The sequence below is a fragment of the Sminthopsis crassicaudata genome, chromosome 6 (assembly GCF_048593235.1).
Source record: "Sminthopsis crassicaudata isolate SCR6 chromosome 6, ASM4859323v1, whole genome shotgun sequence".
Lineage (NCBI taxonomy): Eukaryota > Metazoa > Chordata > Mammalia > Dasyuromorphia > Dasyuridae > Sminthopsis > Sminthopsis crassicaudata.
In genome coordinates, this window is record NC_133622.1 from 184,649,319 (window position 1) to 184,677,022 (window position 27,704).

The window sequence follows — 27,704 nt, forward strand, 5'->3', positions numbered from 1 at the left end:
ATTTCTGTTTGTCTCTCTTTGCTTCTCTATCTCTGTCTTTCTGTTTTTGTTTCTATTTCTCTGTCTCCATCTCTGCCTCTCTCTTTCTGTCTGTCTCTCTGTCTCTCTCTTCCTTTCTTTCAATTTGCACAATGAGTCAATCATGTCTCTATCTGGAAGTATTTTGCATAACATGATTCTCCTTGACAGAAAAAGTATAAGCAGAATTCTAATCTATAAATCTAATAACTGTTCTTCACTGGTCTAGAAATAACCCAGATCTGTGCAACATCTGTATTTATAGCATTTATTGATGTTGGATTAGATTAAGCAAACATGGAAAAATTGCCTTTTCTCACGCCTTAGGAGAAGCAGAGGAAGAGGAGTATTCTTCATTTTAAAGCTTTATGGCAGGCTGAGGATTCAAAAAGGGAAAATGGGATTAAAAAAAATTTCTGAGAGTAGCTCAATTATTATGACTAAGATTCTTATTAACACCTCTTCAGGGGTTTCCTCTAAACTGATGATAAACAAAACTTACTTCCAAGATACAAAGTGGTTCATTGGGGGGAAAATGGCATGCTTGTGAGGTATTGTGTTCCATACCTCCACAGCACACAATGAGTCTGCCCCTTTCTTAGACTATTTGAATACATGGTTTGTCTCAGAAGTAGGGAAAGGATTCCTTCTGTCCTGTCAGACTCTGGACTCAGTCCACACTCCTCAGCACTTTGTCATTGAAGAAAGAATCCAACTCACTGCAGTGAAGGACAGTTCATTATCCACTGAGTTATCAGCAAGGAAAACATAATAACAAGTAATATTTTCATAGAGCATTATTACAGTTTGAGGCATGAAATAGTGTTAAGTATTATGAATCCCATTTTACAGATGAGGAGCCTGGATCAGAGAGGAAAAATAACACTCACAATCATACAGCAGATGATGCAGCAGAGAGAAAGCAGGGCTCTGCAGTCAGGAAGTTTTGAGTTCCAGTATGACTCCAGACACTTCCTAGATATGTGACCCTGAGGAAGTTCCTAAGTATATTTTACTTTAGTTTTCTCAAGTGCAAAATGGAGATTATAATAGTGCCGGCCTCTCAGTGTTGCTGTGAAGATCAAAGGAGATAATAGTAAAGCCTTGAGTTCCTGTCGCGGCTTCCAGTTCAAAGCTCTCTGTTATTCCTTTGCAGACTAGAGGATTAAGTTTAGAGAAAACCTCATGGGAAAGGGACTGATTGAACTGAGCTTTTCCAAGAAGAAAGTACTTGACTGCAAGGAAGTGGGGAGAATGAGTTTGGATTAAGAAGCAATAAATAATAGCAATAAGAAAAAAGTCTCTTGAGGGAGGTGAGTTGAGCTGGGTCTCAAAAGTTCAAAACTTGACTAAAAGAGATAAGGATCCAGGATATTTTAGAGGAAGGGACAGCTAGATGGCACAGTGGAGAGAACACTAGGTCTGGAATCAAGAAGATTCATATTTCTGAGTTCAGGTCTTACCTGAGACACTGAGTAGCTGTGTGAGTCTGGGCAAGTTCCTTACCCCTTCTTGCCTCGGTTTCCTCATTTGTAAAATGAGCTAGACAAGGAAATGGCAACCATCCAGTATCTTAGTCAAGAAAAACCTAAATGGGTTCAGGAAAAATTTGAGATGATTGAAAAAACAACAAAAAGCAGAAGAAATCATGTCAGCAAAAGATATAAGGGTACATACAGGACAGTTCAGAGATTATTGAGTAGTTTGACTTGTGTTGAGAACAGAATAGCAGGAGATTGGGTTAGAAAGATTGTTTTGAGTCACATTATAAGAAGCCTTGAATGCCAGGATAAGAAGTTGGAATTTGACTTTATTGACAGAAGAGTCATTACAGGATTTGGAGCAGAGGAGTGATATGATCAGATCTGTACTTGATAATTATTCTGGCAACATATAAAGGAACGTTTGGAATAGAGAGGGCAGAGATGGGATAGCCTGCTATGAAGATAATTCTATAATCTGCATGGGTGGCAATTAGAATACTCTAGTGGGGACCGAAGGATGTAAAGGAAGAGCAAATATGAGAGAGGGTGAAGGGAGAGTGCTGGAATCTGCTCACTTTCTATCTCCTTAATTAGTTTCACAGATGTACTTGGTGCTTCTCTGGGGAGTGATTCCCTGTGGCTCTAATCAATGTGTCATAATCACCCAACGATGACAGGCGGGGAGCCTCAAAAGCCAATCTAATTACTCACAGAAAATTGGATTTTATCTTTGAAGATTTATTTGGTCCCCACCCCTTCTGTCCCAGAAACTTTAAGAGACTGTGACCAGAAATGGGCCTTTCTGGATCATGTCTACAGCCTAATTAGGGGAACTCTCTACTTGATTGTAAACTCCATGAAGGCAGGAAATGGACTAAAATTCTCTATCTCCTCCATCTCTGAGCTTAGATATATGCAAACAATATTTCTTAAATGAATGCCGTGCAACATAAATATTTTCTGGTAAATTGAAAATAATGTTGGATTTTGAGTAAAAAAACAAAACAAAACAAAAAACTTGAGTTCCAGGGCCCTCTCCATCATCCCTTGCCACTTAAATAGATTTGTGATCCTGGATACTTTTCTCAGCCTGTTTCCTCATTGGCAAAAATGAAGTCTCTTTGTGGAGGATAAAAAAAAAAGTATAAAGTTTGGTGAAACTATCTCCCATTCTGTTGGAGCGTAAATAACACAACCGGATTCAACTATTTCCATCTGGTTTAAGATGAACACAGAAGCCTCTGATATACATGGTACTTTTTAACTGTATATGACTTCATACTTGTTGTACTCAACATGCAAATGGGGACTTTCCTAACCAACTTTTCTCCAGGACAGATTATATACCACTGCTCCATTAAAATGTCACAGAATGCTGCTGACTGGCTGTGTCCCCTAAGTAGACCTGAAAAAGAACTTTATAAGTCAGATCTGTGCCATGAGGAAGGTCGAGCTGCTGCTGATTCACTCACTCATTCGGTCCTGCCACAAGCATCTTCTCTTGCAATGCCCTTTGTTGGAGAGCCAAGGTTTAGATGTCTTTGAACAGAAGACTCCATCCATCACAGGCTCTGGGACTAAAGTCTTTCCAGCTTGGCAGCAGCTTCGGGGGTTGGCTTTTTGTCAGTGTGATGTTTGAGACATCAGGGTCACTTCCATGCCATGATCACCTTGTGCAAGTGAGACTTGTTGTTTAGTTGTTCCAGTCATGTCCGACCCCTCATGACCCCATTTAGAGTTTCCTTGGCAAAGATGCTGGAGTGGTTAGCCATTTCTTTCTCCAGCTCATTTTACAGATGAAAAAACTAAGGTAAACAGGTTTCCCAGGATCACACAGCTAGCAAGTATTTGAACTCTTAATATGAGTCTTTGATTGCAAGCCTGGCACTCTACTGTACTACCTAGTGCCCGCAAGTGAGATTACAATTATTAATATTATTTGAAAGAGGAAAGATCACAAAAAGACATCTGTAGGAGTGTATGTGGAAAAAGCAAAAGGGCAATTGAGTCTTACTTATCCCTTTACCTTGATCTTCCTACCTCAAATATGGTGCTCATTATATCAGTCAGTTAACTAGATCATTCATTGCCTTCCATTGAGAAAGATATGGATTTTAGAAATGGAAAGGACCCCATTGTATCATCTGATTCAACCCATAGCCTATAAAGCAGAAAAATTATTGTCTCTTCCATTTCTCAGATGAGGAATGTCCACGGAGGGTCAGAGTTTTGTCTGAGCTCCCAAGTTCTTGATTCCTAGAGCAGTGCTCATTCCCATGCCTTGTCCAATACCCAAACACCAAGCAATCATGGTTGTTTATGGAAGGAGACCAATCAATCAGCAAACATTTAATAAGTATCTGCTATGTTCCAGACACTGTTCTAGGTGTTGGGGAGATAATTCATACCCTCAAAGAACTTGCATTCTAATAAGGGGATATGACACATACATATAAGGGAGTGGAAGACAAGGAAAGGACAGTGTCAACCAGGTAGGGATCATGGTAAGCCATTGGACAATGATTATGATGCTCTTTTTGGTAGCCATGGTAATATTGATCCTATTATAATTTCCAGATCAAGAATAAGTGGTGGGAAGGTATAGGTGAGTTTGGGGCTAAGGCAGGTATGAGCCAAGACAGGACAGGTAGCAAGATTTCCTGGGCTGGATAGGCTGGTGACATGGTCTAGAACTACCTAGAGATAGTGAGTAACTTGGGGAAAAAACTTTCTGGATAAAAATCTAGTAGTTTCTAATTTTTAGACTTGAAAGAATAAGGGCAAATTGGTGTTCAGCCTCAGCCATTTGGAAAACATCAATTATGACAGCAACACTAAATGATTCTCCTAGCTCTGTGGGAATTAGGGAGATCAAATCTGTTTTTCCCTTGCAGGTTGACTTGCTTCCACCCACAAAGAGGCTGGTAGTAAATATAGAAGAATATGGAGAGAATAAATATTTAAATTTAGCTTTTGTCAAGCAGAGGAAATAGGAGGATATTTTGGCTTGCAGGCAAGATTGGATTGGAAGATGGGGAATGTTCAGGAAATCTCTTTTTCAATGCCCGCAAAGTCCATTCCAACTCTGAAATTCCCTAATTTTGTTTTCTTATAGGGATGTCCAGCTCTGGCATAATATATTTTATGTTCTTTGTCCCTCCCAGTTTGAACAGTCTTCTCTCTAAGATCTCTTCCAACGGACATTCTATATTCTAAGGCTTTCTCCAGCACTGTTATCTTATCATCCTAGTCACTAGGGCCACGAATCATAGACTCTTATAATGTGAAGGAATTCTAACAGTCATACAATCTAACCCATCCTTTTTTGGATTTTATTCATTCATTCATTCATTCATTCATTCATTTATTTTTAGAGAACCAGGTCAGGTGGTGACCTTGCCCCACCACTTTTGAAAATCCATTCCATCGTTGGACAACAACCATTTTTAAACAGTCCTAACTTTTTGACTTGAAATAAACTTCAGTATTTTTTTTCTCCTTGGTCCTACTTTTATGTCTAAAGCCAAACAGAATGCTGCTCTTCCTTCTTCTAAAATCCTAAAATGCTGACAAGCTCCACCACACAATGTCACAGCATATTTTAGAATGTGCTCTAATTTTTGGAAAATGAGTCGAGTACATGCTTATCAACTGGGGATTGGCTGAATAAATTATGGTATATGAAAGTAATGGGATATTATTGTTCTATAAAATGATGAACAGGCTGATTTAACAAAGACCTGGATTTATATCAACTTATGCTGGGTGAAACAAGCAGAGCCAGGAAAACTTTGTATACAGTAATAGTAAGATTGTACAATGATCAACTATGAAAGAGTTGGTTCTTCTCAGTGGTTCAGTGATCCAAAGCAATCCCAATAAACTTTGTATGGAAAATGCCATCCACATCCAGAGAGAAAACCATGAAGACCGAATATAAATCAATACATACCATGTTCATTTTTTTTTCTTTCTTCTGTTTTTTTTCCTTGTGGTTTTTCCCTTTTGTTCTCATTTTTTCTCTCCCAAAATGATTCATAAAGAAAGATGTATAAATGAATATACATATATAATCAAAAATGTTGGTTTACATGTAACTGGAGAAAATTAAAATGAAAAAAGAAAGTTTTCTAATTCTTTCATTTTCCAAATTATATTGAGAATACCCAAAAGCCAAAGATAATGACATCTTCTCTGTATCCCTCATAGCATATAAGACAAGTTCCATCCCTGGACAAAGTAGGTGTTCAATAAAGACTTACTAAAACCGTAGGCTTTAGACCTGAAAGGGACTTTAGAAATCTTCTCATCTTAGAATCATCAATATAGGAGTTTTAGAGATTCCAGGATTCTCTGGATCATACTTTGAGAACCACTGAGATATAGGACATAGATACAGGACCTTAGAGGTCTCTGGTTCATCTCTTTCATGTTAGAGATGTAAAAATTGAGCCCCCCAAAAGTGATGTGATTTTTCTTGTTTAAAAAGGAAGTAAATATTGAAATTTGGATTTGAACTCAGATCTTCTGATCCCAAATCTAGTCTTTCTACTTTACCTTCCTGAAAGAGAAAGAAAATCCACTGGGAAGGGTTTTAATGAGTAATTTTATCTCCCTAAAGTAGCACAAAACAAAGAGGGACTTGCTTATGAAAGAGGAAAAAAAAATCCACAGTTTTCTCCAGGGATTCATATGGAAACTGTCAGCTTTGGGGATTGATTATGACAAACAGGAACTGGAAAACATCTTCTATGGGTATGACAGTGATGCTGAGCAGATGTGAAAGGGAAAGATTGACAGTCTGGCTGAGACCTTGGGGATTGTGAATAATCTTCCTGCTCCCCCAGTGTGAGAATCTGTCCTGGCTTGGAGCCCTGCATTGGGAGTCAGATGAACTAGGGCAGAACTGTGGTTCTTCTTACTATCTGTGTGACCTTGGTCACCTCCCTTTTCTGCCCTTTGGCTTCCTTATCTGTAAAATGAAGCTGGATGATGTCTTCTATGACCCCATGTCTATGAAAATATATTGTTCATTTGGAAACTTGTTAGAGAACTATATGTGGAGATGGATCCCAGGGACTGGCCAAGAGGGGTCCCACTTACCATTATTGCATGTAGTGGGGTGTATGAGTGTCAGGAAAAACTAACATCACCGGAGAGAGGATTCACTGAGCCTTTTTCAGGGCTGCTCATCCACCTTTCTCCTGTAGCATGCGCAGCAGCCAAACCCAGTTAACCATTTTGTCAGGTGGCTAAACCAGGTTGAAGGTAACTTAAAGGCCTCAAACCCATCAGTGGGTTAGGAGTTTTTTTACCCCAAGCATGTGAAAACTTCCTCTGGTGGAATGGAGAGATGTGAACAGCTCCAATGAGCTATGGCAGAAGCAGAGACTATGGAGTACTTAGAGCTTGGTTGGATATTGAAGACCCCAAGACATCACTACATCCCAAGCCATTGACTTTTGTCTTGCCACTTGACTTCTGGAAGTGGCTGATGACTTTGTACAACTCTGACTCACTTAAATCCAATTCATGCATGAATCAAAAGACATCACGGATATCATTTTACCATTTTTGTCTACCTCAGAGTCCTGTGATAATGAGCAAGTGATGAGGGAGCAGGTAGGGATACACTGGGAGCAGCAGTCACAACCCTACACACAGGTGCCCAGGCCATAGGGCTTTTTTCCCACTGGACTGAAGCAATAGGATTCAGTAACCCGCGGGTATCTGGGAAGCTTTTTTAAAGAACCTCATTGCTCACCATCTGATGTAAAAAAGGGACTAGAAAAGGTACCCTAAAATTGTTTGCTTCACCAAGTTTAGCCCTAGCCTTCTTATCTTGTCAGGCACGGATGCTACCCAGTAGTCAAAGCACAAAACAAAAAATTTTTGCAAAAATGATTTCACTCACTATTAGTTCATGGGATATGTGTACATTAATGGAAAACAAGAAATCCAGTAGACTTGAAAGATGAACAGCTCTTGTTGCTAGGGAACCCAGTAGGTATTATATGCATTCAGCAAAAGTGGCAGCCTCATCAAATGCCGACCAGAATACTTAACATCAACAGAATGAAGAGCTTCTCCATGGGCGAATTTCTTGATAACTTAGAGGTAAAATTGAGCTAATATACAATTGGCAACAGTGGAGCAGAAAAGGATGGGGCAGCTTTCAGAGATTAGGTGTACAGAATTATATTTAATTTGGGCTAGAACATTGCATTTTGTTGTAAAATCATCAAATCATCAAAAGTAAAGTGCGACCTCTCAAATTAGCCAAGATGACAGGAAAAGATAATGATGAATGTTGGAGGGGATATGGGAAAACTGGGTCACTGATACATTGTTGATGGAGTTGTGAACTGATCCAGCCATTCTGGAGAGCAATCTGGGAATTATACCCAAAGGGCAATCAAACTGTGCATACCCTTTGATCCATCCTACTCAGTGTGTATCCCGAAGAGATAATAAAGGAGGGAAAAGGACCCAAATGTGCAAAAATGTTTGCAGCAGTCCTTTTCATTGTGGTAAGGAACTGGAATCTGAGTGAAGTATTAAGTGTCTGAGGTGAAATTTGAACTCAGGTCCTCCTGACTTCAGGACGAACCGGTTCTCTATCCACTACACTAACTACATGCTCCCTGGTCTCTGCAAAATGAGCTGGAGAAGGAAACAGCTTGCACTGTCTAACATGTGTGATTGTTATGAAGGAAAAAAATGACATTTTTGGCCTAGTTGAAATGAGTTGTCATTTATTAACTAAGAGTCAGGGGTGGGACAGAAAATGTGGAATGTGATAATGAATATTTCAGAATCAAGTATAGCAGATGACTGGATGTGAAGGCTTTCCTCTCTCTTTCCACCTAGCCTTTAAAAGATTTCTCCTGTTTTAAGATGCAGTTCAAATGCTTCCACCTCTAGGAAGCTTTCCTTGGTTGCCCAAGTGATCTCTCCTTCCTCTGATTTCATAGCACTTAATGCTCCTCTTGTGCACTTACCTTTATGTACCTGGCTTATCTCTTGTAGCTGAGAATAATTCTTTGTTTTGGCATCTCCCAAAGGCTAGCATGGTTCTGAGCACTCACTAAGCACTCTGTCAACATTTCTTGAGTGAATGGAGAATAAATGACCTTTGTTTCAATTGTCTGGCACAAATGCACACCTAGCTGATATTTGTCACAACATACTCACCTTTAGAAATTAATGTATTAAAAATACTCTGGATGAGTCACTGAACTGTAAAGGGATGAAAATAATTGCTGTCTCCTCCAGGCCGTTGTCAGATGATTTCCTCCAGCCAAGCTCTCTGTCTCTTAAATAATGCATTGACTAATGAATGCTGTTCAACATGTAGGCCACTGTTAGCAATGATGGTTACTGCCTGAGACACCACCTGGACAAAAATCACCTGTGTAGCTATTTAAATGTATTGTTTTAATCATTATTAATTGCATATCATAGAGATATTTTTCAAGTTTTTTTTTTAATTCAACTTCTTTACATTCAAGATGAAGTAGTTGATAGAACAAAAGTGTTGTAGAACTGTCATATCAATCAGATTAAAAAAACAACTTGGAAGGTCACTTTCTCTGATCTAAAGTCCAAATCTGAAGAAGAAAGCTCTTTGACTTATCAGTCTCTAAGATTTCCTCTGTTTCTGATATTCTAAGTGCCCTTCTAGCTATTACAAGTTCTGGGTTCTGTGGTTCTCTGCAGTTTTGATACTTTACCACCTAAATGGCTTAAGCCCATTTATCATTCAGGCTTATTACTCATTAAGAACAAGTCTTCCTATAGCTATCTGAACCTTCTGGTCTTTCTTTCATATTGCTGCCAGAATTATTTTCCTTAGGCATAAGGCTAATCTTATTAGTCTTCTGTTAAAAAATATTCCATAATTCCATTGCTTTCCAAATACAATTCAAACTCCTTAGATTGACATTTAAGGTTCTCTAAAACATGGCACCATCATATTATGTTACATTTCATCCTATTGGCCTCCAAGAGACTGTTTACTAAAAACACACTGGACATTTTATGTAATAAACCTGCTTTGTGTCCCCCTCCCTTAATCTTTATGGCTTCTCTTATCTCAATTCCGTGCTTGTCTCATTCTATTCTCTGTGTCTAGAACATTTACAGAATACTTACCAATCTTCTAAAACTCTAGGAGGTATTTTCTTATCATATCATTTCTGTCTTTACCGAGTACCCCAGAGAGGCAATTATATTTCTGAGTGACTATTAGCGTCTATGAGCAGAAATGGGCTTTGGTTACTGTGGTTTGTACAATGTCCAAATATACATCAAAAGGAGGCTGTCATCTGGGTGATAGATTAGTCTGATCATTCCATAAAGTAAGCCACAGATCAATATAGATTCACTCTTTTATCTTTTTTTCAGTAATTTCTGTTGTTATTTATCCTTTGTTTTCAGAGAGGGCTGATCTGATGATATCACAGGCTGATGTATTTGACTCGTGTATGAGTTGAATAGAAGTAAGACAGAGTTGCACAAAGTTGTTGGGATGCAGCAAGGGAGAAATAGGATCTTCTTTCTTTTTATGTCAGTCCAGTGGCCATAAGGACATATACTTGCATAGTCCAAGAGGGGAGTTCAAGGACATTGCTCCTTGAGCATCAATCGTATGTGTTGAGGAGCAGGACTTCCTGAGCTCCCTAAAGAGCAGGATCCTGGAAGCTAATCTTCTAGCAGAGAAAGGAAAGTTCTAAGGAAGCACCAGCTTTGAGAGTTGCTTCATGTCTAACCCCAAATTAGAGAGTTCTTGAACTGAATCTTTTAGAGAGAAATTTCCTCATGTCCTCTGCTTCTCCATGGAAAAGACAGAATTGAGTCTATATAGTTCTTTCACAAACTCTTTCTCGAAGCACAAAACCAATGAGATTTTAGCTAAGCCAAGGCTGAAAATAGTACATACAATGGCCAACTGGTGTCCCACAGTGATCACTTCTTGAGGAAACGACAGAAATTGTGATACCCAAGTCAGTGGGAAGACATTAATAGCCACATCAGAAGTTGGCACATGGCTTGGTCACATGTGTTCCCTGGGTTTATACTTTTTCTACTTTTGACTTTATTTATATGCACTCTCTCTGTTGATGCTGGGTGTATCTCTGGGACTGTGCCTCAGCATAATGGGGAAGATATTTCATTTCTTTCTTTTTTTTTTCTTTTTTTTTTTTTTTTCTATATCATTTAAACAAGTGTCTTTTTGAGAGCTTTTTTTTTTTTCTTTTGGTCTCTCCATCACTATTAAAGGCAAAGACATCTGTGGATATTTGTGATTTTTAAGGCTGGAAACTCTATAAGTCAACAGCAATGGATTCATGAGCCCTAAGGATTCATTTGGGATCTCCATCCTAAATGCATCAATATTACAGAGATTTAGAGAGATTGTAGTATAACAATTCTTTCGTTTATGGAGTATAGTAAAGTAGTCAGTATTCTGAAGTGTTTCTTCTCAAAGAAAACAGTTGTCTTGAGATAGCTCTTGCATGTTTGAATATTCAAATACTGATACCTATTATACTACTATATGGAAGTTGATAGGAGCCATATGGACATTATTGTCCTTGAACACTGTTGTCTAGCAATGAACCCAGAGTTTTACAGTGGACTCCTAGATAAATGAGCCCTTCATGATTGCTTCCTAAGTGCAAGTGTTTTTGCTGCAAGACATTGTTGTCAATCATGGGAAGGAGGAGAAAGGAATCCCTTCCCCTACTTGGTGCATTCTCCAAGAGCCACAAGAGAAGAGAGTCACTCCTCAAGAGCTAAATTGGGCCTGTTTGCTTTTAAAATGCCATTTTAAATGTGGAGGATACTCATCTAGCCAGTCCCTAGGTTCTGTGATCCGTCAATCAAACTTCTCTGAGTGGCCAACATTAATTACCAAGTTGACCAAGGAATGCTTTCAATTGGATCAGGGACTAGCAATGGCTCACCTCATCTGTTCTATTATCAAGTTGTTTAGGAAAATTCCCCTATTTTGTGGATGACTTTTCCTGATCCACCTTCTTTACAGAAGTGTTAATTGACTTGTTTGTTCTTTGATAGACACAGCTAATTGATAAAACAACGTATGAACATTATTTTCATCCATAGATTCAGGGTAGAAAAGGGGGTCATATCAACATTTTAACTTGAATTCTGCAGTCCGGTCTGCTTCAAGTGCTTTGTTATTGGATTGAATTCATTTTTGCTTTCATTTCATTTTCATTTATTTATTTTGGTTCATTAAAAATTTCTTAAACACATACTAATGTGCAAAAGGGCTGCTAGGTGGTGTAGGGGATAGATTGCCTTCCTGCCTGCCTGCCTGGAGTCAGTTCAAATCTACTCTCAGACACTCACTAGCTCTATGACCCTAAGCAAGACACTTAACATTGTTTGCCTCAGTTTCCTCATCTGTAAGATGAGCTGGAAAAGGAATGGCCAACCACCTCAGTATCTCTGCCAAGAAAACCCCAAGTGGGAGAATGAAGGGCTGGACACAATTGAAAAAAATGACTGAACGATAACAAATATGCACCTGGGAATTGAAAATATACAGATAAGTAAGTTATTTGTCACTACTTTTAGGAATTCATTCCACACTGGACACTGGAACAAATTGTTCTCATCTACCTGTTTTTCCAGAGAAAGTCTTCACATGCTTGGGGAAGGTACCCTCCTAACTCACTGGTGGGTTTGAGGACTTCCGGTTACCCTCAACCTGGTCTAGCCATCTGCTGATGGAGTTTGGCCACTGTTTGTGTTGTAGCTTCTTGGAGCCACTAGAAAGTGGCTTAGATCATCAACAACCTGTGATGGTGATTAGGAAGATGAGCAGATGGGGGAACTGGGAAAGGCTTTTGTAGAAAATGGGATTTCAACTAAGTATGGAAGGAAGCTAGAGAAGCCACCAGGCAATAATAAGTCCTTGATATAATCAAGCATGGGGAAGTGGGCACTTCAAACAGAAGGAAGAGACCAGCAAAGTCCACACGTTACAAAAAACCTAATGCGTTTGAGGGTATACTGAGTTTTTAATATAATTAATGTGTAATGGGAGATAAGGGATACTTGTGGAATACCTTGAAAATAAGATAGGTTACTAAGGACCTTGAATGTCAGAAAAGGAAAGACACTATCAGATCAGTGCATTAGAAGGTGAATCTAGAAATATGGGCCGAGAGATAGAAAAGTATAGTTTAGTGAAAAAGAATATTGCATTTCATGATGTGGATTCAAATCCTACTTTTGCTGCTTACAACCTATGTGAACTTGGTCAACTTACTTCTCCCTAGACTATTGTTTCCTTCTCTTTAAAATTAGGGGATTGGAATAAATGATTTCCATGTGGGCTTTGCATCCTTGTTTGGAGTCTCTGAGGAATAGAAGTAGACTTTTTGACTGAGCACTGAAATAATGTGGCAGGGCAAAGGGAAAAAATCCTGAATATTTTAAAAGCAATAAAAACTCTTGGCTTTGAGTAAATTCTTGGAAGCTGCAGAGAGGAAAAAAGTGATTTTTTGGTCACACCCTGGCACATCCTACAGTCCAGAGAGCATCAAGTAGCTCCCACTTGGTTGGCATTGCCAAGGATCATGGGATTTAGAGCTGGAAATGACTTTGGGGATTGTCTGGGAAACCCCTTCATTTTATAGCAGGAAATTGAGGCCTAGTGACTTGCATAAGGCCACCTAGGGAAGAAATGGTTGATGGGAAGGTTTCAGCTTGTATGCTCTCCGCTGACCAACTGTGCCTCTAAGACCAAAGTCTGGAAATTCCTAGAAAGGGGAAAATCCCTGTGAGCTTCCTGCTGCCTCATCCTAGTCTCGATCTCCTTAATTCCAAAACTGTAGGGTAAAAAATAGAAAATTCAGCCCATCTATCCAATGTAGAGGCTAAATAATCACTTATTGAGCATGTTGTGCGACAGATTTTCATCAGATAGGGAACATATTACTGGGGTCTAGCTCAACTCTGAGATTTTATGGTTCTATTACTTGTTGTCTATTCTATTAGCCAACAGAATTCGTAAACTGTTCAAGCAGAGACTATTGAGGGAATATTTACATTGGGTAGGAGATTGGACTAGTTGACTTGGGAAATTTCTTGCAATTGAGAGATCTCATCATTGTGTGAACTGGTGTAATGCAGATCTCAGCTCAATATATTGGATAAGAGTAGGACTGGTTCAGTCCTTACTCATCTTCCCAGGTTTCTCTGAAACCATGTAGGTTTATTTTTGATGGCACAGTGGTATTGCACTTTCTTGCCAATACAAAAAGAGCAGCTTTAGATATGGTGAGGAGACTTGAAACCATGCCATAGGGGAATTGGTTGGAAAAAGAGAGTATATCATAGAGAAGGGGAAACTTTGGATAGTGTTGGTGATGAATACTTGATTGTTGCTTTCAAGTATCTGGAGAACTATATATACACAATAGCTATGAAGTGGGAGATGTGAGAGGGGTAAAGGGGTTATAAAATGGGATGCACCATATTGTATTTAATTTATACTCTATCATATTTAACATGTATTGGTCAACCTGCCATCTGGGGAGGGGGAAGGAGGGGAAAATTAGAACAAAAAGGTTTGGCAATTGTCAATGTTGTAAAATTTACCCATGCATATGTCTGGTAAATAAAAACTATAAAAATTAAAAATAATAATAATAAATAAATAAAAATGGGATGTCCTAAAACAATTTGAGAAAAGAGGAAATCACTTCCAATGGATACATCTTAAGCTTCATGGTAGAGATGGCTACTGTGCTGAACCTGAAAAAGTTGAAGGATTTCCACAGGTGAAGATGAGAAGGGAACGTTAGCTTTAGCATGGGTGGTAGCTGATGGATTAAGGAAACTTTCATGGACTGAATAGAGACTAGCAAATAGGCTGAACTGGAAAAGAGCTGAAAAGCAGAATTAAATGTTACTTTCTCTTCTTGCACAGATAATAAAACATCACAAATAGTGACTCCAAGAGATTTGTATTTTAGGGTATATATTCATTAACTCCTGTCAAGACAGCTAGAGGAATAGGAGTTGTCTGAGGTCATGTTTTCTTTCTGCTTTAGAAATTGCCTAAAACATTTCAAGGCAGACATTAGTATCCCTTGGATAGAGAAAGACTTCTAATTATTGGAGTGGATCCTGTCTCTAAAGAAAAAAAGTCATTAACCCTTTTCATCCTGGAACACTCTCAAATAATTGATAGAACTCTTTTCTCATCTCAGAGAATATCTTTGAAACAATTCTCTTAGATGTCTTGATACTAAAGCTTCATAAACTGTGGGGTCAGGGCCCCTTTATGACATGGAATTATGTTTTATTATGAGCAAGTGGAGCCCCAGAGGCAGAAGTCCTATGTAATCCATACCTGTTGGATTAATTTCTTCTGCAACATCTTTGACAAGTGGTCATCTGGTCACTGCTTGGGCACCTTCAGTAATGAGGCTGTCACTTAGGCTCTGATACCGACTGCTTTAACTCTTCATAAAAGTTTGTCAATTCTTAATTGAAATCCAAGTCATTACTTGCTAAATGAAAGTTATTTAAGAAGAGAGTTATCTATTCTCTCAGGACTCACCCGGGGTATCGAGTCGACAAAAGAACCAGGCTCTGTTGCCTAATGTACCCTTTGCCTTAAAGAAGGATAATGAGGTTCAGAGCTGGAAAGGCATGAAAATCACTTAGCTCATTTTATACAGGGGGGAACTAAGAACTATAGAAGGAAAATAACTTCCTCAAAGTCACATAATTCTGGAGTATAAATTATAGAAGTATAGAGAAATATAGAGTCAATTTGAACCCAGGTTTCCTGATTCTAAATTATGTGCTATGTATTCCTTTTAATAAAAAACAGGGGAGAGGAGAATAACACAGTCTTGGCAATTGTAAAAAAAAAAAAAGACATGGGAGAAAAAAGCTTAAAAGAATAAGCATTAGCAATAAGAAGTTAGAATATCTCTCTTTGCAGAAAACCCAAGATAATAAAAAAATAACTTAATGGAAGTAACCAAAGATTTTAATCAAGTAGTGGAGAATGCATGCTACGAATGCATGATACGCCCACCTCCCTTTCTGTTTATTACCACCTAGAATGATCTGTGGAACAATTAGCATCCAGAAAGCTCAACAACTGAGCAGCACATTTGACTCAGGAGAATTGGGATGAACAGGTGACATTGTGTTGTAATAAGTTAGTGTTCACAGAGTGTTTTAAGGTTTGCAAAGCATTTTACATGTGTTCCTTAATTTGGACTTCATACCTTCCCCTGGGAGTTAGGGGCTATTATTATACCCATTTTATGGTTAAGCAAACTGAGGCAGGGAGAAGTTAAAGAACTTACTCAAAGTCTCATAGCTAGAAAGCATCGAAGCCTAGATTTGGATGGTATTAATAAAAACACCAAGCTTGGAATCACAAGATCTGGAATTGAGTCTCAATACCACTAACATTGCCAAGCCTGCCACTTACCAGCTGTGTGAGCTTGGGGTGTGGAAACCAGTAAACTTTGCTGAGTCTCATTTTCCTTCTGGGAAAAAAAAATGATGGAATTGGGAGTGGATGACTCTAAGATTCTTTTCAGCTTTGACACTGTACGCCCTTAAAAAAGGGCATTCTCTCCAGCTTTAGAGGCTGTAATTCTACTGGTCATTTCACTTATCTGTGTTTAGATAGTCAAGCTGCATTCCACTGACTAGCTATGTCCTTCTCCAAGGCCAAATTCCCAATTAATTTTTTGGCCGATCCGTGTTATGTGAATAAATTATGAGGAGGACAGAAAAGAGGGAGTCTTTTCTCAACAGATCCTACTTCAGCCCTGGTCCCTGGTGCAAGAAGGAACAGATAGGAGTCCTGAATAAGATCAGCTCATAGGTCTTCTCACAGCACTTTTCTCATAGCAACCCTAAAAGAAAGTCCACACAAACGTTACTTACCCCCATTGTATCCTGGAGATATTGGACTCCCAGAGAGGGCGAGTCACTCGCCCAAGTTTCCAAACTTCACTAATTGCAGAATTGGGGTGCACAGTCAGGTCTTCAGACTACAAACCCTATGACATCGCAGTGGATCATTATTGCAAAATTAGGCAGCTCTATTTCTTTCTGCATCTACACAAAGCAACAGAGTATGTGTTATTCCTTCCCCCCTCACATACACATATTATACTTTGACTTTAAATATCAGATAGAAAACTGGCCAGTCAGGGGTTGGGTTATCTCACCCAATATTGTTTTATCCAGACAACAGAATCCCAGAGCTGGAAGGGACTTTAGAGCAAAGGACACAGAATGATAGAGCATGGACTCAATTATCGTCTCTTTGTCAGGGACTCCAAAATCCATATGACCAAGTGGAATCCCTTTCCCGAAGCTCCATTGCACAATACCAATTGCCTGTTACACATTTCTCTCTGTGGGCCTCCATCAAAATCTCCAAGGCAATGTATCCCAAATGGAATTTTATTTTCTGCCAAACCCATCCTTGTGCCAAACTTTCTTATTTCTCTTGGGAATGACATCATCCTTTCATTTACTGGGAAAGTAATCTCAGAATTACCTTCAGTTCTTCTCTATCTCTATCTCCAGCCCCAACCCCAGTAAAATTAGTTCTTGATGCTGCTGCTACAACATATCTGACATCCATCATCCCTGCCATGGCCAACGCCCTGGCCATTTTCCGTCTTACCTAGTAGGGTTGTTATGAGGATCAAAGTTATAGTAATATAATTATTATTATCAAAGTATATAATTATAATTATATAATAATATAAGGTGCTTTGCACAGTGCTTGGCACATAGTAAGTACTATATCAATGTCAGTTATCATTACTACTATTATTCTTCCTCCTCCTATTACTACTACTACTACTACTGCTGCTGCTGCTGCTGCTACTAGTACTATTACTACTACTACTACTACTATTGTTACTACTACTACTGCTGCTGCTGCTGCTGCTACTAGTACTATTACTACTACTACTACTACTACAACTAGTACTGTTACAAAAACAATAGCTATCACTATTATTACAACTATTGCTGCTGCTACTATTACTGTTATTATTACAACTATTGCTACTGTACTACTACTACACTACTAGTACTATTACAAAAACAATACCCACTACTACTACTACTACTACAACTGCTGCTGCTTTACTACCACTACAATTACTACAATATCCACAACTACCATTACTACTATTGCTGCTGCTATTACTACTGCTACTACTACAGTCACCACTACTACTACCACTTCCACTACAATTATTACAAAAAGCACAATAACAACTACTACTACCACTACAATGACTACAAAACAACAACAAACTACTTCTACTTTAACTGCTGCTGCTGCTGCTATTACTACTACTACAAAATAATTACCACTACTAATACAATTCAGATTCAGTTCAGATCAGACATTTGACTCAGATCCTGGGCAAATCACTTAACTTTGGTTTTCTTCAGTTTCCTTATCTGTAAGATGAAGATAATAACAGTGTTGTATCTGAGAATCATGGTTCATGATTGTTGGGAAAAAAGCAAGGAGATTCTCTTGTAATCACAGAGGCTTTATTAATGTAAAAGTTAAATAGAATGGACTCTAAGAGAATCTGTAGAATATCACTGTTCTGAGAGAATCTGTTCAGAATAAAAGTCAGGGAGAGTTTGTATACTGAGCTTCAGTCAGCAGGCTAACAGATGTTCCAGAATGGGGCAGCGGTGGATAGAGCACTAGCAGTCGAGTCAAGAGGACCCGAGTTCAAATATGGCTTCAGATATTTAACACTTCTTAGGAAGATTCTGAAGGCAAGATAAGATACCAGACACTTAGGTCCTTTTTTGAACTAAACTTCCAATCGTTCCAACTCTGCTGCAGAGAGAGTAACGCTATAGGCTGGCCACATTGTTTAGATGCCAAATGTACACTTGCCCAAAAGGCTATTTTATGGAGAACTAACACAAGGCAAAGACTCACAGGATGGTCAGAAAAAGCAATGCAAGAACACTCTCAGGGTCTCTCTTGAGAATTTTAGAATTGATTGCATGACATGGGAGACACTGGGACAGGATCACCCAGCATGGTGAGCTCTTATCAGAGAGCAAACAAAATTGAATTAGCTCAGAAGAAACATGAGGTGTGCAAAGTTAGAGAATCCACCCCAAGTTCATCAGGACTATTTGTATTCAACCTATGGCAGACCACTCTGAGCTCACACTGGTCTGAAAAGCCACAGTCGGACACACTGTAATTCAATGTAGTGATGACATTTTGGTCTTCTTCAAGAACAATGGATAACAGCCAACCAACCAACGTTAATAAACATCTCTATTGTCCCATTCAACACCCTTTTTTAAACTCTTCAGACCATAATTCCATTCCCTGGTCATAATTCCCCATGTGTTGTCTCCCCTGATAGAATATAATTTCCCAACCTTGAAGAAGCTTTAAACGCCTTCAAAACAAGACTCAAATGCCACTTTCTGTACAAAAGTACTTTTTTCTTCATCTAGAAGATGAAGCTCTCTCCTAAGCACTTTATCTTTTTCTCTCACCCTCACCTTTAATTTCTTATATATTATCTTCCATCTATTTGGTATAGATCTTATATGTACTGGGCCTGGCGTCCAGAAGAACAGAGTTTAAATCCCATTTCATACATTTAATAGTTGTGTGACTCTGAGCAAGTTACTTCAACCTATATCTGGCCCTCAATTTCCTCATCTCTAAAATGGGTATAATAATAAAGACCTCTCAGGATTGTTGTAGGAATAAAGTGAAATGCATATAAAATACTTTGCACAACTTTAAGTGTTATAACTAATAATAATGTTACCTTTTGTTGTATTCCTGACGCTTAATATCATGCAGAGAATCACATTTAATAAATGCTTACTTACTCACCTGATTTCTCCCTTACATTTTTCTATAAGTACTTTGTGCTATACATTCACAATGTGTGTTTATCTGTGTATATATCCTATCTGTATACCTTCCTTTGAATGTAAACTCCTTGAGGGTAAGGGTGATTTGATTTTCTTTCTTCTGTCTGTCTAGCTTCTTAACACAAAAGGCATTCAGTAAATATTTGCTGAAGTAAATAGAATATAGATCTTTGGATCTGGGAAGGAACCTTAGGCTAGAACACAGAATGTGGTCTCAAATTGAGAAGGGAAGGCAAGGCAAAGTCTTCTAATGAAAAGAGAAAGAAATGCCCTGGAATTTGTTTTTGGTCTGAAGCAATTTATAAAAAAGTGTTTTCCATGCCAGGCCTGGAAGACTGTATGGAGGTTGAAGAATACAAGCTGCAAGAGGCTGAAAATCATTTTCCTGAACGGCAATTGAAACAAGATGTTCCTCCAGGGCAAATGGGAATGAGTTCTTTTACAACCAGCCAGAATTTTTTTGCTTTTGCCGAGAAAAGCTTCGAAGAGACTAATTTTTCCAGGCTCAATTTTTCTCCTGAAAAAAGAAAAGAAAAACTCTGAAAATGCTTTAATCATTTGAATGGGTGATTACATTTCCTTTATATTGGCATTGTCCCTTCTAAAAAACAATACCATGATATATAACAATAATTATTATTTTCATATTTTAGCACCATTGGGATGATCTTGAGGGTAGGTTTGTTGGGAATATGTTTAGATTTCAAACTGTAAATATGCTTGACTTAAAGAGTATTTTTCACATAAAATGGGTATTATTTTACTCATTTTTAAAACTTTTTTTTTATAGATCATTAACCTGAATCATGAAGGAATCAGTGGAGGATTATTGGAATGTGACCTGGGTTGATTGTGAGCCCTGGTCTAAACCTTTCATCTTTCAGTGTTTCAGTTTATCAATCTGTAAAATGACAAGAATATTGGTACTACCCACTTTGCAGAATTATTGCTAGGAAAGCTCTCTAAAAATAGAATTATAATTACAATTACTAGTATTAATTGTTGTGCAATCATATTTAACTCTTCATGACCCCATCTGAGGTTTTCTTTGCAAAGTTATTAAAGGTGTTTGCTATTTCCTTTTCCAGCTTGTTGTACAGAGGAGAAACTGAGACAAGGTTGAGTGAAACTTAACTAACTAGCATCTGAGTTCAATTTGAACTCAGGTCTTCTTGTCTGAGCCTTTCATTCTCTACTAGTAGTAGTTGTAGAAGCTAAAAAGCAGGACCTGGGTTAAATTCTATGCCTGAATAACTTTCATTTTAATAATAATTATAATAATCCATCTTATTTGTATAATGCTTTGTCATTACAAATACAAATCCCTTTCCCTTTGGATCACTTGTGTATCCCATGAGGAATGCAGGGTAGGTCTTGCTGCATTTCACAAGCAAAAAAATCCCTTTTTTCCTTCAGAGGAAAATTACTTGCTCAGGGTCACATAACTACTAAATGACAGAGGCAGGTCTCAAATCTAGGTTTCTGCATTGCCTGTTCAGAGCTCATTCAATCACTGCACCCAATGTCTTTCTCCAAGTGTTACTTTAGCTGTAGTCTATATGAACTTTCTCCAGCCTTGCATATAGATTACACTAGCAAGAGAGCTGCTCCAGGCTTATTTCTAAGAGAATTTGCAGTGTCTGACAGTACAAAGAATTTACAGAGAAAATTGAACAGAAAATTTTTAGACAGAAATTTTAAGATGGTTATGTTACAGTGGGGAAGCTCATTTGAATCTCTTATTTATTTCAAAATCTGCTAAATTCTGCCCAGGAAGACATTCTAATTGGGACTTTCTTATATAAGCCTGACCACAAGCTAGAAAACAGAATTCTTAGACTCTTCTGTAGAATTCTAGAGTGATAGATCTTGGAGGAAAAGGAAGGAAGAAAAAAAAGAAAAAATAAGCATTTATTAAATGCTTACTATATACATGGTGGTATGCTAAATGCTTTACAAATATCTCATTTTATTCTTACAAAAACCCAAAACAACATTGCAAAATATGTGCTATGATCCTCATTTTTCGGTTGAGGAAACTTAAGCAGTCAGAAAAATAAAGTGACTTGACCAGAGTCACACAGCTAGCCAATGTCTGTGATTGGATTTGAATTTGCGTCTTCCTGACTCTAGGCTTAGCACCCTTCTGTACCACCTAACTCCCTGGGATGACCTTGCAATATAGAAAATTAGAGTGTGAAAAGACCTTTGAAATAATCTGTTACAAATACCTTGGAATTGTTTTTTTTCCTCCCTCATTTTTCTTTTTGAGAGGCAGTTAGGGCTAAGTGACTTGCCCAGGGTCACACAGCTAAGAAGTATTAAGTGTCTGAGACTGGATTTGTACTCAGGCCCTTCCTGCTCTATCCACTGTGCCATCTAGCTGTCCTAAAACCTTGGCAATGAAAGAATGCAAGTCAGGAGATGTGTCCTACTTGACCATGGTCAAGTCACTTTCTCTCAGTCTCAATGACATCTTCTGTAAATAGAAGGGGTTAAATTAAGTCTTCTGATGTTCCCTTTCACACTAACATTATGTGTTCTTTGGTCTGAGGTCCCTTTCTGTTCTATGTTTCAGTTCAAGAGAAAGGCAATAATTTCTTATTGCAATGATTGTCCTGAAATTTGACTCATGAAACTGCTTTGTAACAGCAGGAAAGGCCTAATTGGATGCCTTCTGGTCTCCCAAAGCTGACCCTGGATTTTGACAGCGATTCCAGCAAAGCACGAATTCATGTCCTGTGGAGGTGGGAGGCTCTAAGTTGGGGGCTCCTGATGGGCTGGGGATTGGGGGTGGGATTTCATCCAAGGACTAGTCCAGCTGAGTTCAGAGAAGCCTGAAACTAGGATTATGATTTTTTTTTTCAGCCACTGAAACTCTCAAAGAGAAACTCTTCAAAGGCATAACAGGGTTGCCATCTGTATTGGTGGAAGTAGAGTACCTATGGGCAAATCCACACTTCTTCAAAGTATTAAAGGGAATGTATCTCCTATGGAAGGACTCTCTTGGTTTCCCCAGATGTTCATACTTTTAAAAACATTGAATGAATAAAAAACCAATTTATTAATCATTTATGATATGGCAGCCACTGAGCTAAGTGCTAGGGATACAAATAAAATAGTAATACAACCCCTGTCCTCAAGGATCTTGCAGTCTAATAGGAGGAGACAACATATTGAGGGAAATGGTAATAAGGAATATTTTGGTTTAGAAAATTATTGGAATGATGAATTGAGCCAAAGGAGCATTAGTGTATACTTTGTATTTTATTTTTACTTATTTGTATATATGTTTTATTTCCCAGGAAAATGGAAGCTCCCTGAGGAAATGAAAGATTATTGAGATGGTAAGATGAGCCAAAGGGGCTCATCATTAGTGTATACTTTGTATCTATTTTATTTACTTTTGCGTATATTTTATGTCCCAGGAAAATGGAAGCTCCTTGAAGAAATGACTTTTCATTTTATTTTTGTCTCTAGTGTTGAGCATAGTGCCTTGTACACACACACACACACACACACACACACACACACACACACAGTCTGACCAGGGCACAATATATACCACTCTTAATCCAGCCACAGATTGCTATCATATATTTGACACTTGTGCTTGCAGTCTGCTAAAAATCCCAGAGAAATTGTTTTCTTGTCGTGCTTTTACCAGGAATTAAACTGAACTGAACTGGTCTAAACTGTTTTAAACTGGAACTAATTTTTTCCATTTTTCTTTTTAAAATTATTTTATTTTATTTTATTATAGCTTTTTATAAACAGATATATGAATGGATAATTTTTCAGCATCAACAGTTGCAACTTTTCCCCTCCTTCCCCCCATCCCCTCCCCTAGATGGCAGGTAGATCAATACATGTTAAATATGTTAAAGTATATGTTAAACACAATATATATATATATACACACACACACACATACATACAGTTATTTGGCTGCACAAGAAAAATCGGACTTGGAAATAAGGTAAAAATATCCTGAGAAGGAAAACAAAATTGCAAGTGGACAAAAAAACAGAGGGAGTGGAAATGCTATGTAGTGGTTCATACTCATTTCCCAAAGTTCTTTTGCTGGATGTAGCTAGTTTCCTTCATTATTGAACAAATGGAACTGATTTGGTTCATCTCATTGTTGAAGAGAGCCATGTCCATCAGAATTGATCATCCTATAATATTGTAGTTGAAGTATATAATGATCTCCTGGTCCTGCTCATTTCACTCAGCATCAGTGCATGTAAGTCTCTCCAGGCCTTTCTGAAATCATCCTGTTGGTCATTTCTTACAGAACAATAATATTTCATAATATTCATATTCCACAATGTATTCAGCCATTCTCCAATTGATGGGAGTCCACTCAGTTTCCAGTTTCTGACCACTACAAAGAGGACTGCCACAAACATTTTTGTGCATGTGGGTCCTTTTCCCTTCTTTAAGATCTCTTTGGGATATAAGCCCAATAGCAGCAATGCTAGATCAAAGGGTATGCACAGTTTGATAACTTTTTGGACATAGTTCCAAATCATTCTCCAGAATGGTTGGATGCATTCACAACTCCACCAACAATGTATCAGTGCCCCTGTTTTCCCACATTCCCTCCAACATTCCGCATTATCTTTCCCTGTCATTCTAGCCAATCTGAGAAGTGTGTAGTGGTACCTCAGAATTGTCTCAATTTGCTTTTCTCTGATTAATAATGATTTCGAGCATCTTTTCATATAGCTAGAAATAGTTTCTATTTCTTCATTCAAAAACTGTTCATATCCTTTGACCATTTATCAGTTGGAGTGTAGCTTGATTTCTTATAAATTAAGAGTCAATTTTCTATATATTTTGGAAATGAGGCCTTTATCAGAACCTTTGACTGTAAAAATGTTTTCCCAGTTTATTGCTTCCCTTCTAATCTTGTCTGCATTAGTTTTGTTTGTACAAAACCTTTTCAATTTCATATAATCAAATTTTTCTATTTTGTTATCAATAACAAACTCTAGTTCTTCTTTAGTCACATATTCCTTCCTCCTCCACAGGTCTGAGAGGTAAACTATCCTATGTTCTTCTAATTTATTTATAATCTCATTCTTTATGCCTAAATCACGAACCCATTTTGACCTTATCTTGGTGTATGGGGTTGTGTTGGCCAATGCCTAGTTTCTGTCATACTAATTTCCAGTTTTCCTAGCAGTTTTTGCCAAACAGTGACTTATTATCCCAAAAGCTGGGGTCTTCAGGTTTGTCAAACACTACATTATTAAAGTTATTGACTATTTTGTCCTGTGAACCTAACCTATTCCACTGATCAACTAGTCTATTTCTTAGCCAATACCAAATGGTTTTGGTGACCACTGGTCTATAATATAGTTTTAGATCTGGTACAGATAGGCCTCCTTAATTTGATTTTTTTTATTAGTTCCCTTGAAAGTCTTAACCTTTTGTTCTTCTAGATGAATTTGGTTGTTATTTTTTCTAAGTCATCAAAATAGTTTTTTGGGAGTCTGATTGGTATAGCGCTAAATAAATAGATTAGTTTAGGGAGTATCATCATCTTTAGTATATTCACTCGACCTATCCAAGAGCACTTAATATATTTCCAGTTGGTTAGATCTGGCTTCATTTGTGTGGGAAATGTTTTGTAGTTTTGCTCATATAGTTCCTGACTTTCCCTTGGCAGATAGGTGCCCAAATATTTTATACTTTCAACAGTTATTTTAGATGTAATTTCTCTTTGTAGCTCTAATTGTTGGATTTTGTTAGTGATATGTAAGAATGCTGATGACTTATGTGAGTTTATTTTGTATCCTATAACTTTGCTAAAGGTGTGGATTATTTCTAATAGCTTTTTAGTAGAATCTCTGGGGTTTTTTAAGTATACCATCATATTATCAGCAAAGAGTGATAATTTGGTTTCCTCATTACCTACTCTAATTCCTTTAATCTCTTTCTCCACTCTTATCGCCAAAGCTAGCATTTCTAATACAATATTGAATAGTAATGGTGATAGTGAGCAACCTTGTTTCACTCCTGATTTTATTGGGAATGGAAACTGGAACTAAATTAAACTGATTTGAACCAAAATGATTAGAACTGGATTAAACCAGTTTGAACTGGATTAAAATGTTTTGAATTTAGTCAGAATCTTGAAAAGAGTCAACTGAATGACAGAACAACAATTACGAATATAACAAATGGGAAAAGGATCTGGGTAGGACAAGAGAGAAGATGTTGATGGCTTTCTTTTTTATTTCTCATTTTATCCTCAGAACAACTCTTTGACATAAGCATGGAAAATAGTAGTATCATCCATTTTTCAAAAAAATAAATTAAGTTTCTAAAGGTGAGAGTATTCACACAAGTTTACACAGCTAGCTAGTCAACAGCAGAGTCAGGATAAGAATCAAAATCTGTATAATCCTGAAGAAGTTATTCTATCTATTGAAAACTCTTGCCCATTTATAATTCTGGTGGAAACTTTTCTTTAATTCAACTCAATAAAGATTTTATAAAGCTCCTACTATGTGCTAGACTCTGTGCTAAATACTTCATAAATATCTCCTTTCATCCTCACCACAATCCCAGGAGGTAGGTGCTATTATTTTCCCATTTTTCAGTTGAGGAAATAGAGGCCAGTGAAAGCCATCTTCTATATGAAAGCTTATGCTGAGGAAGGAACTTCTACCACTCCCCTTCTCTTCCCTAAAGCATCAGAGAGAAAAAGCTGCAGGGGGTGGACAATGATGGTAATAAGATACAGCAGGCAGGGCTCAGGAGAGAGAAAACACATCTGATTAACACACAGCAGGCAGATGGGCAGAATTGGGAGGAATAAAAAGATGAATTTTATTAAGTTGACTGAGGCTGTCCCTGAGGCAATAGTAGGAGAGCTTTACTGATTATAATAATAATTATGGGCATTCTCCCCTTAGATCTTTGCAGAAAAAAAAAAAAGCATCATATGGTGGAGTGGAAAGAGGCTGAGATGGGGCCTAGGAGATATATGTTCTAGCCTTTGTCATTCCTCCTTCAGTTTCTACATGTGGAAATTGTGGGAGAACAATCTTGGTACCATTCATTTCACTGTACTCTTGTAGAGCTAGCACTGGGAAGATAATAATAAATGACATTTCTCTGTATAGAAATCTCCACTGGCTGATTAGTTATAATAAAAGCTAACTGGCAAGACTCAATAATGATAGGTTATTTAGGAGTTTTGTTATAGAAAGATCATTATTTTCCTTCAAATAACAGCTCAGATGCTGTTCCCTCATCAAGGTTTTTCATGATTCTCTCTATCCAGAAATTGCTTTGTATTATTTTGTACTTAACATTGTAAGTGGTGTGCTCTCCAGAAAATGGAACTTCCTTGAGGACAGGGACTGCTTCCCTTTTTCTTTGGATCTTTGGTGCCTAATACCTTGTAAGAGTTTAATTACTTTTGAATTGAAGTCCTGTATTTGAGAGCAAGCTCTGCCATGAATTAACTATGTAGGAGTGGGCAGTGAGAGGCTATTTAGCACAGACACCAAGATTCATCATTGCACAAACACAGCCTTTTCAGGTATCAGTTTTCTAATCCATAAATAGGTATAATACCTGGAGCTATTCTGTTTTTCCTACCTCCTCCCCTCTACTTAAACTTTAAAGGATAGGTCTGTCAGGAAAAACAAACTATGTAGTTCTGTATCCCATAAGATCATAGCTGATAAGCCCCCATCAGTGGGTTTACCTTAAAATAGTCAGCAAGAAGACACAATTAATGCCAATGCATTGAGTCAGTCAGTCATGAAACATTTATTGAACACTGTACCAGGTATCATGTTAAGGACTGGGAATACAGAAGAGCCACAATAAGAAAAGTAACAACAAAATATTTCCCCCATAAATTTGGGGTACTCTTTCCTCCTAAATACATCTAATATCAACAAAAGATTAAACATGTACTCAAAGGTAGAAGAGTACATTTGTGAAGAAATGTGTATATACCTAAGAAATGATAGAATGGGAAATCATTCATTTTATATTCAAAGATCCTGATATACCTGAGTTTGTAGGATTTCTTTCTATATCCAGATTCTAACTTCAACTCAAGTCTTTGGCTAGGGTGTTGTTGTAGCTTCTGAAATACCCTTTTAACTCAAAGTCAGAGGCTTTAAAATCACTTTTATAGCCACCCACACCAAGGATTAGCAAAACTCTAGGAAAAAATCCCTTTCTCAGCTTTTCCTT